The sequence below is a fragment of the Lutzomyia longipalpis genome, chromosome 4 (genome assembly GCF_024334085.1).
Source record: "Lutzomyia longipalpis isolate SR_M1_2022 chromosome 4, ASM2433408v1".
Classification (NCBI taxonomy): Eukaryota; Metazoa; Arthropoda; class Insecta; order Diptera; family Psychodidae; genus Lutzomyia; species Lutzomyia longipalpis.
The window spans coordinates 19,334,978-19,347,011 of record NC_074710.1 but is presented as its reverse complement, the minus strand read 5'-3'; the positions used below and the strand labels follow the sequence as shown (position 1 = coordinate 19,347,011).

The window sequence follows — 12,034 nt, the reverse complement described above, 5'->3', positions numbered from 1 at the left end:
TAGATAATATGGTCAGCTACAACATATCAAAAAATGAAGAAAATTTATGTCGCCGTTTTCGAGATATTCATCGAAAACTCATCGAAAATCTTGTTTTTGATTTTTGGCCCCCTAGTGGTCACTTTTTAAACTTCGGATGTTCTAGAGAGTTGTAGGGTTTGTTGAGATCTTTCATTTGACCCCGGGTTGATCAAAATCGGTCAAGCCGTTTTCGAGTTATGGTCGATTTTCGATGAAAAATTGTGGCGGCCATATTGACTAAACGGCTTGACCGATTTTCGAAAATGAGGTATCGTTGGAAAGGTCTTGATGGTCCCTACAACATATCAAAATTTCAGCCCTCTAGCTATAATAGCGGCTGAGATATAGCGAAAACAAAATTTTGAGGTTATTCAAAATGGCGGACGGGGGGGTGGGGGGTAAAATTTGACGTCATAATCGGACGTCTTCCAGTCGACTTTTAAACTTTGCCGTTTACCGCAAGTCTCTATCTATTACCGTTCTCTTGCAATTTAACGTTGTACTACGGACGGCCGGACGGACGGCCGGACGGACGGCCGGACGGACGGCCGGCCGGAAAAAATTTTTTTTTGGCGCATACGTTTTTTGGAATGTGGGGACCCTAATTCGTGCTCATCCCAAGTTTGAGCCCGATCTGACGACTTTCGATTTTGCTCGGTACACAAAAGCTGTGTCTGAAAGAAACACAGCTAAAACCCGTTAAGACATAAATGTCCATTTGTATTTGTTTTTCCCGGAGGGAGAAAAGCCCGCGTTTCACGTGGAAGTGAAATGCGGGGATAAAAACGAGCCACAAGAGGTAGAAAGTCAATCATAACGCGTCCAGTTATAAGGGTTGGTGTCCCACAACGTGTAGAAGTTTGTTTATGCGTTGTAATGCGATTTGTGAGTCGAATTAGAAGATAAATTTGATTTTTTTGTAAAATTCGGCAATTTGATGGATAAAAATGGTCATATCTCTGGTTCTATAAGACCTACAGAAATTTCTTGACTAGTTTTGGAAAGATATTAAAACAGGCTATAAATTGACATAAATTTCAATAATTTTCAAGGTTACCTCCAGAACACAAAATGGTGGATTTTTGTTTTACCAAAACAGTTTTTGGCATTTTTTGTCCCGAAGAAATGGTTTTAGAGGTTTCTGATGTTCTAGAAAGTTGTAGAGAATTGCAAAACCTTTAATTTGATACTAAGATGGGCAAAATCGGTCAAGCCGTTCAGGAGATATGACTCTTAGAACTTTTCAAATTCAAGAATTTTTCAAATGGCTATATCTTCTAAACGGCGACATAGATTTTCTTCATTTTCGGACTGGTGAAAGATATTGAGTCAGGCTACAACATATCAAAATTTAAAGGAAAACGATAACAGATGTTCGGAGATATTGCCCCTTAAAGTTAGGCAATTTTTGTTTTTGTTTTTAGCGCCTCTTGCGGGTGTTTTTGAAACTTTAAATGTTCTAAACAGTTATAGGGCTACTCAATACCTTTCATTTGATACCAAGATGGTCAAAATCGGTCAAGCCGTTCTCGAGTTATATCGAAAAAACACTTTTTGCTTTAGAACGCCATATTTGCTAAACGGCTTGACCGATTGTCACGTATGAATTATTGATGGAAACGTCTCACTGAGCTCTACAACATACTATAATTTTAGACCTCTAGCTACAAGGGAACCTGTAGACGATGTTTCAAAATGGCGGACGTCGGCCATCTTGGATTTTTAAAATGCGAAAAAATGAAATTTTTCACCCACATTTCTATAGAAAACTTCAAATCCGAAGTCTCTATCTCTTGCCGTTCTCGAGTTATAAGACAAAATGACGACCACCGGCAGGATAACCGGCAGGATAACCGGCAGGACAACCGGCAGGCCGGCCGGATCAAAAATTTTCCACCACCATTTTCGAAATGTGGGATGTCTAAAACGTGCTCATACCAAGTTTGAGCCCGAACTGAGGGGGTCGATTTTTCCGACGATTACAATACTTGGTGTTGGCCACGAAGTGGAACACCAACTAATTGAGGAAAAATTTATGGCTGTTAAATGCAAAATTGCCGTGGTTCGAGCATAATCTCTCGTACTGTTGCAACTCCAACAATTTCTTGACTATTGTACCACTTTATTATACACAATGGATAAATTAATTTATACTACCTCAGATATTTATTTACTTTAATCTATAGCCCGTGTAGCATTAGAGGAGATTCCTATAAGAGAGAAAAACATGGTTGGAGTTTTACTTCTTTTGATACAAACAACAAAAGTTTATATAGGTACCTCTTATGTCGAATGAGCAATTATTCTCTCCCTCTTTTACGTTACCGTCTATGGGGGAAATTTTGGAGAAGTTTTTTGGGGTAACTTTGCTACATATTTAGTTGATGTGAAATTTCATATTTACCTGAAAAAATTCTCAAACTAATTATTTTAAAAACTTTTTTTTTATTTTAAAAAAAGCCTTCAATTGACAAGAGATTTATCAAAACGTCACATAAAAATGACAATTTGTTATTGACTATCAGTGCCATCTGTTAGCAATTCTTAAGACATGAATTTTCTTTAAAGAATATTTATTGAGAATTTCTTAACAAAAAACAATTTAACGAATACCTTTTATTTGTAACAACTAGCGTTATCTGTTGTGAATTTTTTTTGCAGATTTTTGGCTTAATTTGCAAGAATTTGAGGGGAATGGAGTATGTAGTTTTTTACTTAACAAGAAAACTAGAAGTTCATTTGAAGTTAAAAAAAAAACAAGAGTCTTCTGTCTGAAAATTTGTAAGATATGTATATTTTTTCAAGATGGCATCCTAACGTAGATTTTTAAAAGACTAACTTTATATCATTCAAAAGCTAGCAAAAGATGCTATTTATTTTATCTTTTAACGTTCTTATTTTCCGTCAGAAAACAGTTTTCAGAAACTTTCAGAATTCTCCTAAAGTAACCCAGTTTTCACCAAAATTAGCTCCGTTCGACGGTATTTCACCTAATACCTTTCTCTTGTGGGATCTCAAGTTTTTCAAAGCTCAATAGGGGTTTTCTTGTGAAATGCTCTCCAGTATTTTTGTAGGTAGGTTGGTACTATATGCGTTCCACATAGCGGATGAAATTGGATGTGTGAGCTTTTTGAAAAGTTCGCGCGCGCAATAGAAGGCGCTAAAATAAAACACCTTCAACTTACTTCCTCATTTCAATTTACCTAACTCTCCTGGGTTGAAGCTAAAACCTCCTTCAATTGATTTATTACAAAATCGTAATCCATTCGACTTTTTTTTCTCTCTCTTTCGCCGCTTCTCTTCTGCCCACAAAATACGTTTTTTTTTGTTGTAATTTCTAAATGCTTCAGAATTCACAACATAACTTTTTTTTGCTTTTAATTTAAATGGGTTTGTGAACTAGTAAAGAAGTATTTGAGGAATTTCTCAGTTAATCACCAAGAAAATTGCCACACTTTTTTTTTCTTTCCAAGCAATGTGTGTGTCATGAAAACAAATGGGGAGAATGCTATGAATGGAAATTAATTTATTGAGAGATGTGTGAAAATAATTAATCTCCCCTCATTGAGTTGTTCACCTCACCATTGAAATGATCTCATGTTATTTTGCTGTCAATGTCACAATTTTCTCTACTCCATATTTCTTCTTGATTTACTTTTTTTTATTAGATTTTAATTAATTAAAATTCTCAATATATTTCCTAAGGAGCTTTGATGGAGCTTTGCAAAATAAACACAATGACGACAGATGATGTACAATAAATTGCTTAAGGAGAAGTCTTTTGATTTATATTACATTTATTTATTTGCTGTTGTTGGTGCATTGGAATCCACACCATGGGATGGTTCAGGGTGTGAAGGAATTTAATGAGAAAACATTTTATTTTTTTCCCTTTCCTTCTGCCAAATACAGGAAAACAATCTTGTTCATTAAATGATAATTAATCTATCTAATTGTAAGATCTATTTGCCTCTTGTATTAAAATTGCAAATTATTCTAAAAGTAATTCACGATTCTTGCTCTACAAAGGGAATAAATCTTTTCTTACAATTTGTCAGTTAAATGATATTTTAGATTATAAAATCTTATAAGATTTTGGCAGTTTCTTTCCTTCTTTAATCGTGATTTTAACTCTTTAAGTTCCATTGGGTCATCGCTGACCCAAAAACTTGATTTTGAAAATGTTTTATTTTGTATAGTTATTTCATAAATATTGAGTCCAAATTAATACAAGACTATGTCTTTACAATCCCTATTCATTTTATGACCACAAAAGGACATCCCCAAGGACTCACAGGATCAGGAAGGACGAAAAAATGAAAATTTTTGAGTTGGGATTTTTTGCCAAAAATTTCTTATTTAAGCTCAAAGGAACCCCCAAAAATTATTTTTAGTTCAATCAGCTCGCTAGATTGATCGCGGTCCTTAAAGGGTTAAAGAACACCCTCTCCCATTTCTTTATTTTTTTTTTCTTTAAAAAATCTGGCAAATTGTAACGCAAAGAGAAAGAAATCCCGGAAAATTTGCACTAAAATGCCAATTTAAAAATAAAATCTGGCAAAACAACAAATTGACTGACTAAGGAAGATTATGTATTTATGTATATTTAACGTATTTAAAGTTTAAACTTGATCTACAAAACGAGTTCTTCGTAATGTTTTTTTCCTCCTTATAGTGCTTCTTCTACACAAGAAGTATCTTTCGTGGAATTTTTTGTATGGAAAAAAGTGAAGGTTTTGAGGTTGATTTTTTCCTCTCAACCAGTTAAGATTAATTTTGCGTAAGATGGGGGGAAATTCAGAGAAATACTTTAACCAGAACTTGCTGACAAATTCTGAGATTTAAATCTATCTCAAATGGCAAATTGATGATTTTTTTCTTCTTTTTTGCGATAAATTAGAGGATAGAATTTTGGCGTCAAAATGTTCAGAAGAACTTTAAAAAAAAAACCAATTGTATGACAATTTCCTGGCAATCTCTTTCGTGACTTTTCAACAATTTTTAAAGGTGAAAAAGAAAGAAAAAAAAAGCCGAGCATTATATTTTCATGTCGTGCTTAACATTCAGAATGTGTTCAAAAGGTGGTCAAGAAAAAGTCATCGCGTAGTGAAAGAAAAAAAAAACATAATATAGCATGTTGAAGTTGTGAAGAAAAAAAAGCAAAGCACGTGAGTATAAGAAAATATTCAAGCAAGTTATGTGTACGTTTGTCCAGAAAGCTGTGTAATATGCATTTTATTTACTTTCTACCCGTTTTCACTGATAAATTCATGCTGTTTTTTTTTCTTTAACTTCTTCTTTGGTTGTGTGTGGAGCTACTGAAGAGGCGTTAGAAGGAGGCATTAATTTCTCGTGAAAAAAAAAAAACTCTCAAAATGCAACAAAAAGATCCATCGAAAGATCTTGAAAATGAAAATGTGCGTGTGCTGACTTTGCAACATCAAACCCACAAATTTTCTTTTCTTTTAAGCCCCTTCAATGTACACAAAAAAAAAGAATGAAAGAAAAAATATAAATATTGTGTGAAATGTTGCTGATTTAACAACATTGTATTTATTTTTCACCACCCATACGCACCGTAAAAAAAACATTTTAAAATATTTAATACAATTAATTGTTTAACACGCTTCATGTCCCCTAAGATGGTGTAGTTTAATTTTTTTTCTCTTTTTTTCACAATTTAACACACCAACTTTTGCCAACTTTATCGCAGCTCAATGAATTTTTATTCTTCATTTTGGACCTACAGTCCCTTGCATAAATTAATACTGCTTTAAAAAATTATTTGGAATGTAAATAATATAAATATCTAATGGTTGGATTCTAATGTGAAAAATATCCTTTCTATACAATTTTTCTAAGAGGGAATTTTCTACATTTTTTAATGAATGTTTGCGGTAGAAAACTCTCAAAGAAATATGAAATTCTATTGAAAAGAAATATCCTTTGAAATTCGCAAACATTCAGAAAAAATCTAAAAGATAACTAACATAGAAAAATCATATAGGAAGATTGAGTTTTTCTTCAGAATCTAACCTCCTTTGTGAACATATTAAAAATTTAAAATTACATTTAATATTTTATCTTCACACTCTTAGAAAAAAATTGGTCTAAACGAGCAAAATAATCTGTCATATGGCATTTTAGATAAATCATTTAAGTAATTATAACTGATTAATTAGGATAAATTGACTGAAGTTGATCAATGTAAGAAATAACAGAAGTTATTTGGTTAAAATGACAGAATGAAACAGTAATAAAAGCTGAACTTATTCAGTGAATTAATACTATAGACAAATTGGAACAGTTAATTTAGCAGAAGTTTATCAACTACAATAGCAGAAGTTATTTAGTGTCAAGAAAAAATGTGAATTTAAATTGTCAAAAAAAAGAAGTTGTTCAGTTACACGATACTGTAGCAAATTGTAACAGCTAATTTAGCAGAAGTTATTCAGAAGTTATTCAGTATCACGAAAATGAACCAATTAAAAATTTCAAAAAAGCAGAAGTTGTTTAGTTATCGGATAATGTAGCAAATTGAAAAGGTTAATTTTGCAAGAGTCAATCAGATTGACTGAATAATTCAGTTAACTGACACTGCAGGACCGCTTCAACCATTTGAATTGGTCAAAATGACCGAAATACTTCAGTGAAATTGACTAAATAATTCAGTCAAATCACCTAGTCGGAGTGTTTCAACTATTCAAACGACCGATGAACTTCAGTAAAATTGACAAAAAATTAAAAATAAATTGATGGAAGATCGAGACCAAAAATTTCAGTAAGAAAAAACCTGAAATATTTTTAACAGGGTATTCTTTTTTAGAAAAATCAAATCTGGGGTTGATTTTTAACATAAAATCGATGACAAATGGTATTATTTGCCAGAATCTTTGAGATAGGTATTAGTTAAAAATCAATCTCTAATCCTTTTTAGCTGTTAATAGGTTTTCTTCTTATTTTTTTTTTTTACTTTTTAGATATGATTCTTTCGAATTTAACCAACCTTAGCTTTGAAAAATCGTTACAAATGTAGCTTCTTTAAGAATTAAAAAGAGACTTCGCAAAAATTCGCATTATTTTCAGCAGGGACCTGTAAATACATTTATATATGAAGCATAAAAATGAATTTTCGACTCTGTCAAAGCTTTTGAGACGTGCGGTGAAACGAAGAAATAAAATGCGAGCGCACCCGAAAAAAAGTGAATTAAATGTGCAAAAAGCGTATCAATAATTTCACTTACGCGCAAACCAATTGAATTTCATAGTGAATGAAAAACTGATTAATGTCTTAAACTAACTCTCTGTGTGTTAATGAAATAATATTAGATTTATCGGTTAATAAATGTTGAGCAAATGTTTCTTTTTTCTATTTGTCTGGACATGAGGAAGTTTATCAAATCGGGAAGATTAATTGTTTTATTTATAGTCTGTTCAATTTAACAATGCATTGAGGCGCCTCCTCAATAAGATTAAGCTTCTCTCAGCACATGAGCTAGGTCGCTAGGTCTTTGAAATGTTTGTTATTTCCCACCATTGAATTTTAACAAATCCACAGCAAACATAATGCCAAAAAAATAATTTTAGGACGTGTAATAAATTGTTTCTTACGTAGAAAAATTCTACCCGGCTGACCAATTTTTCGTTTATTTTTTAATAAGGATAGAAGGGTTAGTTTTCTACGATATTTCCCAAAAAAAAAATTTTAAAATGCTGTCAATACAATACAAGTAGCATAATACATTTTATATACATGTAACCTACATAATTTCATTGTCCTTTGAATCTTATCTTTATAGTGTTTTGACGCCAAGTTCTTCAACTTCTTTGCCCTTCTCTGGAGGTCTTTTTAGTGCAAAATAAAGTGTATTGAAAAACAAGTCTTTCTGCGTGGAATTTTGCGATTTTTTCTTACCACAACATGAAAAAAAAAACTTTACTCTGAATGAAATTGGTGGCAAAAGAAAAATTGAGAAATTGTGTTTATCGCTCATGGAACCAGTTCAGTATTTAATGGTAGATTTATGTATAAAGTACACCACACTTCTTTTTGAATGCGAGCATTGAAAGCTCATGTTTTAGCCACAATTGCATGAGAAAACAATTGTAAAGCATTGAATTTTAAACATAAAAGACTTTTAATATCCTTTTATGTTCAAAAATCAGTGATTTTATCGTGAATTAAGTTTAAAAAAAAAGGGAACACAACTCAATTTTCCTTTCAAAGCATTTTCCCAATCAAGCAGAAAGCTCTAATTCACTCATTAATTGTCCCATAACAATGATACATACATAATATAGGTTTGCCGCAATATATTTTCCCAAATGGAAATCAATAAATTTGCCTACCTCCCCGTCTTCCTCTCTCCACCTTTGCCCTCATGAAGCGGGGAAACATTGAAGAGTGATTAATGAAATTTTAATCAATGAATAATTGCGTGGCGGTAAAGTGGAAGACAATTGGACGGTGTTTTTTTTATAACTTAACTCTATTTGATTTTATTTTTGGATTTAATCGCTCTAAGATCATTTTCTTCACCTCTTGCTCCGCGTCTTCAGGTGTTCGGTACAAGACAAAACAATCAATGAGGAGGGGAGGGACAGAACAGCAATAAACAGTTGCTGATCTCCGCGATATGATCTATCAAATAATATTTCAACATTTTGAGCACACATACATGCGGACAAGGTTACAGTGACATGGCCACCGACGGGCGTTTGCGGATGGCGGCGCCTGGTACCAGGCGTGGGAGTGTGATCGCCACGAAATAAAAAATCAGAGAATTACAAAAAAGACACCTTTCCCGCGCAAACCGGATCACCTGAGAATGCCTTGTGGCATTCACAAGAACACAACAGCAGCAACAGTTACCACCTTTTAACCATTTTTGCCACTTTACGACGTTCTTCCAACGTTTGTTATTTAATTAAAAAATGAAGGAATTTTATATGATGCAAAAATGCGCGATAATTTCTGCAGAGTGTGATTGGCAAAAGATTAAAAGCAAGGTCACCACTCTATCCCTTAAGGTGACCCCTCCCTTGTGCGGCTTTGCAGTGGCTACACGTGCTAAACGAAGTCTTATGTAACGATTGAAAGTGATATGGTTAGCCAAATGGAAGGTGGATGTGAACAAAAATTCAGTTTCTTTGAGCAACTTTCGCTGAAATTCACCTATATAATTTTTTTTACAGTAAAACGGGGTGAGTTGATACATAAAGGGTCTCAATAGCATGAAATTAGTGCTTCAAAATAAAAATTTATTTCGTTCTAAAATTTCCATATCTATTAATTACATAGTTCCGGCCGGGAAACTTTCAAAGGAAATAATTCGGTACGTATTAAAATGTGTAGTAAAATACGTATAAAATATTTTACATTTGATTTTAGTACATAAATGATCATTTAATACCTTATCATCAGTTTGACATTGATCCAGCTTACTGCAAGAATTTTTTACGCCATAACAAATTGTTACAGTCTATTTTTGTTTGACATCAGGGGCCTGCTCGATTCCGATATTTTTGAAGCAACGATCGATACCGGTTAGAAAAAGTGATTAATCTATAAAGTTCCACCTCTATTCGAAAGTTTATTTATTTAGCTATCGATTATTCCCTATTTCATCATCCGGATCGACCTATTAATGTACGAAAAGTAAAAAAAAATCTCGCGAGTTGGTAAAATATCGATACTATCGAAAAATTTTTCATCCCCTTGTTTGACATAATCCCGGCTGGCATAGTTTGCCTATTTTCATAGTATATTTTTAACCCTTTAAGGTTCATTGGGTTATACGCTGACCCAAAGGCTCGATATTGAAAATGTTTAATTTCATACAGTTATTTTATGAATATTGAGTCCAAATTAGTGAAATTAGTACAAAACTATGTCTTTACAATCCCTTATCATTTTATGACCACAAAAGAACATCCCTAAGGACTCACAAGATCAGGAAGGACGAAAAACTGAAAATTTTTAAATTGAGATTTTTTGACAAAAATGTCTTATTTGAGCTCAAAGGAACTCATAAAAATAATTTTTAGTTGTCATTAATCGAATAATTCACTGTGGCATCACCTCAGCTTGCCACCTGAATGGTCTCGATTTGGAGGACATTAATTTAATTTTTCCCTCCGAGACATCTTTGGGGGACAAAATTTTGTTGAAAATGGGGCTCAGGTCGTTGGAGGTAATAACGTGAATTTCGCAATTACATAACCTTTATCTTTTGGTTAGAAAAGCGACCTTCTTCTTGACCAATCGATAGGACCCTCTATGTTAGCTTAAAATTTTCTTACATATAGTTTAACTTTATGCGACTTTGTTTTTTTTATCTCCAAAAATATTTTGTATTTTTCTTTAGGATCGCCAAGACCGCAATGACCGCAATACAAGTGAGCATCCTGTGACTGATTGTTATGGCAAGCGAATGAATGCTTCCCGACTCAGAGAAATGCTGAAGATAAGCGTCAAGGGACAGATGATTCTATCTGCTTATGCCAAGGATCAAATGCTGTCTAATGGCCGAGCAAATCATTTGGCGGAAATTATTGTAGAGAATCATCTCAAATTTGACCTTCGGCTCTCAGCGTTAGAACTACAACATTACGCAAAACTTATCAAGGAGCTGTTCCCCAGGGAACTAGAGGTACCTATATAATTTCTTTAACGTATAGAAATTTTATTTTTTATGTATTTTTTACGTCTCCTTGGAGAATAAACTTTTATAAATATTTTATTTATAAATTAATAAATAAATTAAAAAAAAATCTGCTGTATTCTTTTCATAAAAAAAGGTACCCTGAAATCGAAATTGTTTCCACTGAATCCAATAAGATTTCTCTCAATCGGAAATTTTGTCTAAAAATATGAATATTCTCAACGCAAAAAAGGTTCCACTCAATCTTTTATTCTTCCCTCGATCAGATTACGATTAGAAAAAGTGTTGTCGCGATCGGAAAATGGTTCCGCTCGATCTTAAAAAGTTTTCCCACAATCCGACAAAATTGTTTAGAAAAAGGCGTAAAGTTAACCCGAAAAGTAGAAAAAGATTTCGCTCTAATTAAAAAAATAGTTAACCGAAAATTAGGGCGAAAATAGTTGTTGGTACACCCGTTTTTACTCCGCTTAACTCCTACTTTTCGCTCAGTGTAGAATTCCATACAAAAATTGAGTCGCGTACACGGTCTGATATTTATTAATTACATTGTTCTGGCCGGGAAGGTATCAAAGAAAAGAATTCAATGGGTCTGAACAGAAGGAGGTAAATTTTGGTTGACGTCTTCGCGAGGAGCATTTTTTTGACACTTGGGGGAGGAGTTTTCGCGCCAACATAACCTCAAAGTTAATTTTTTTGTGTGCAAAAAAGTGAGAAATATAATCTTTTAGCAACCCAATTGGTTCCCAATCCCAATTCAATCCCATTGAAGAAAAATATCGAAAAATTCAATAAGAAAAACTTTAAACTTCAATATACTTTTTTTTTGCAAATTTAACCCTTTGGCGACATTTAGATCATACACATTAACATTAACCTGCTGGCCGCCAAGACCTTGGAGCTTCCTTAGAGCGCCAAGGTGGGGTCGTTGAACGACCCCAAGAAGGAAGTCGATTTTCTCATAAACTATAAAACCGGGAACTGTCGGGTCACTACCTTTAGACTCCTTATATAGTCCTCTTGCCCCTTGCATCACAAATTCGCCACCCGGAAACACGCAGAAGAAGATATTAGGGAAAAACATTTTTCACTCATTTTTCACACTTTCTTCGTGAGAAATTTGCCACGAAGTTGACCGCAACTGCTATTTTTTTTCACTACTTCCCCACATTCCCCTCACTTCCCGCACCGTGATAAATGGCAATATTTCTCGAATATTCTTTATTGTTTTGCACATTTATATGCTTCTAATTATGTTTTATGTTGTTTATGTTACTTATTCGCGATAATTCTGACACTGAGATGGTAAAGTGAGAAAGTAAACACAACCCTTCAACCCCCTTCAACCATAT

At 33.5% G+C, this 12,034-nt stretch overlaps 1 protein-coding gene across 1 annotated transcript in view; it reads right to left on the bottom strand.

The window, feature by feature from the left end:
* The window catches only part of LOC129794694 (uncharacterized), a 57,449-nt gene that overhangs the window by 30,480 nt on the left and 14,935 nt on the right, over window positions 1-12,034 (bottom strand). The gene's annotated exons all lie outside the window — the stretch shown is intronic.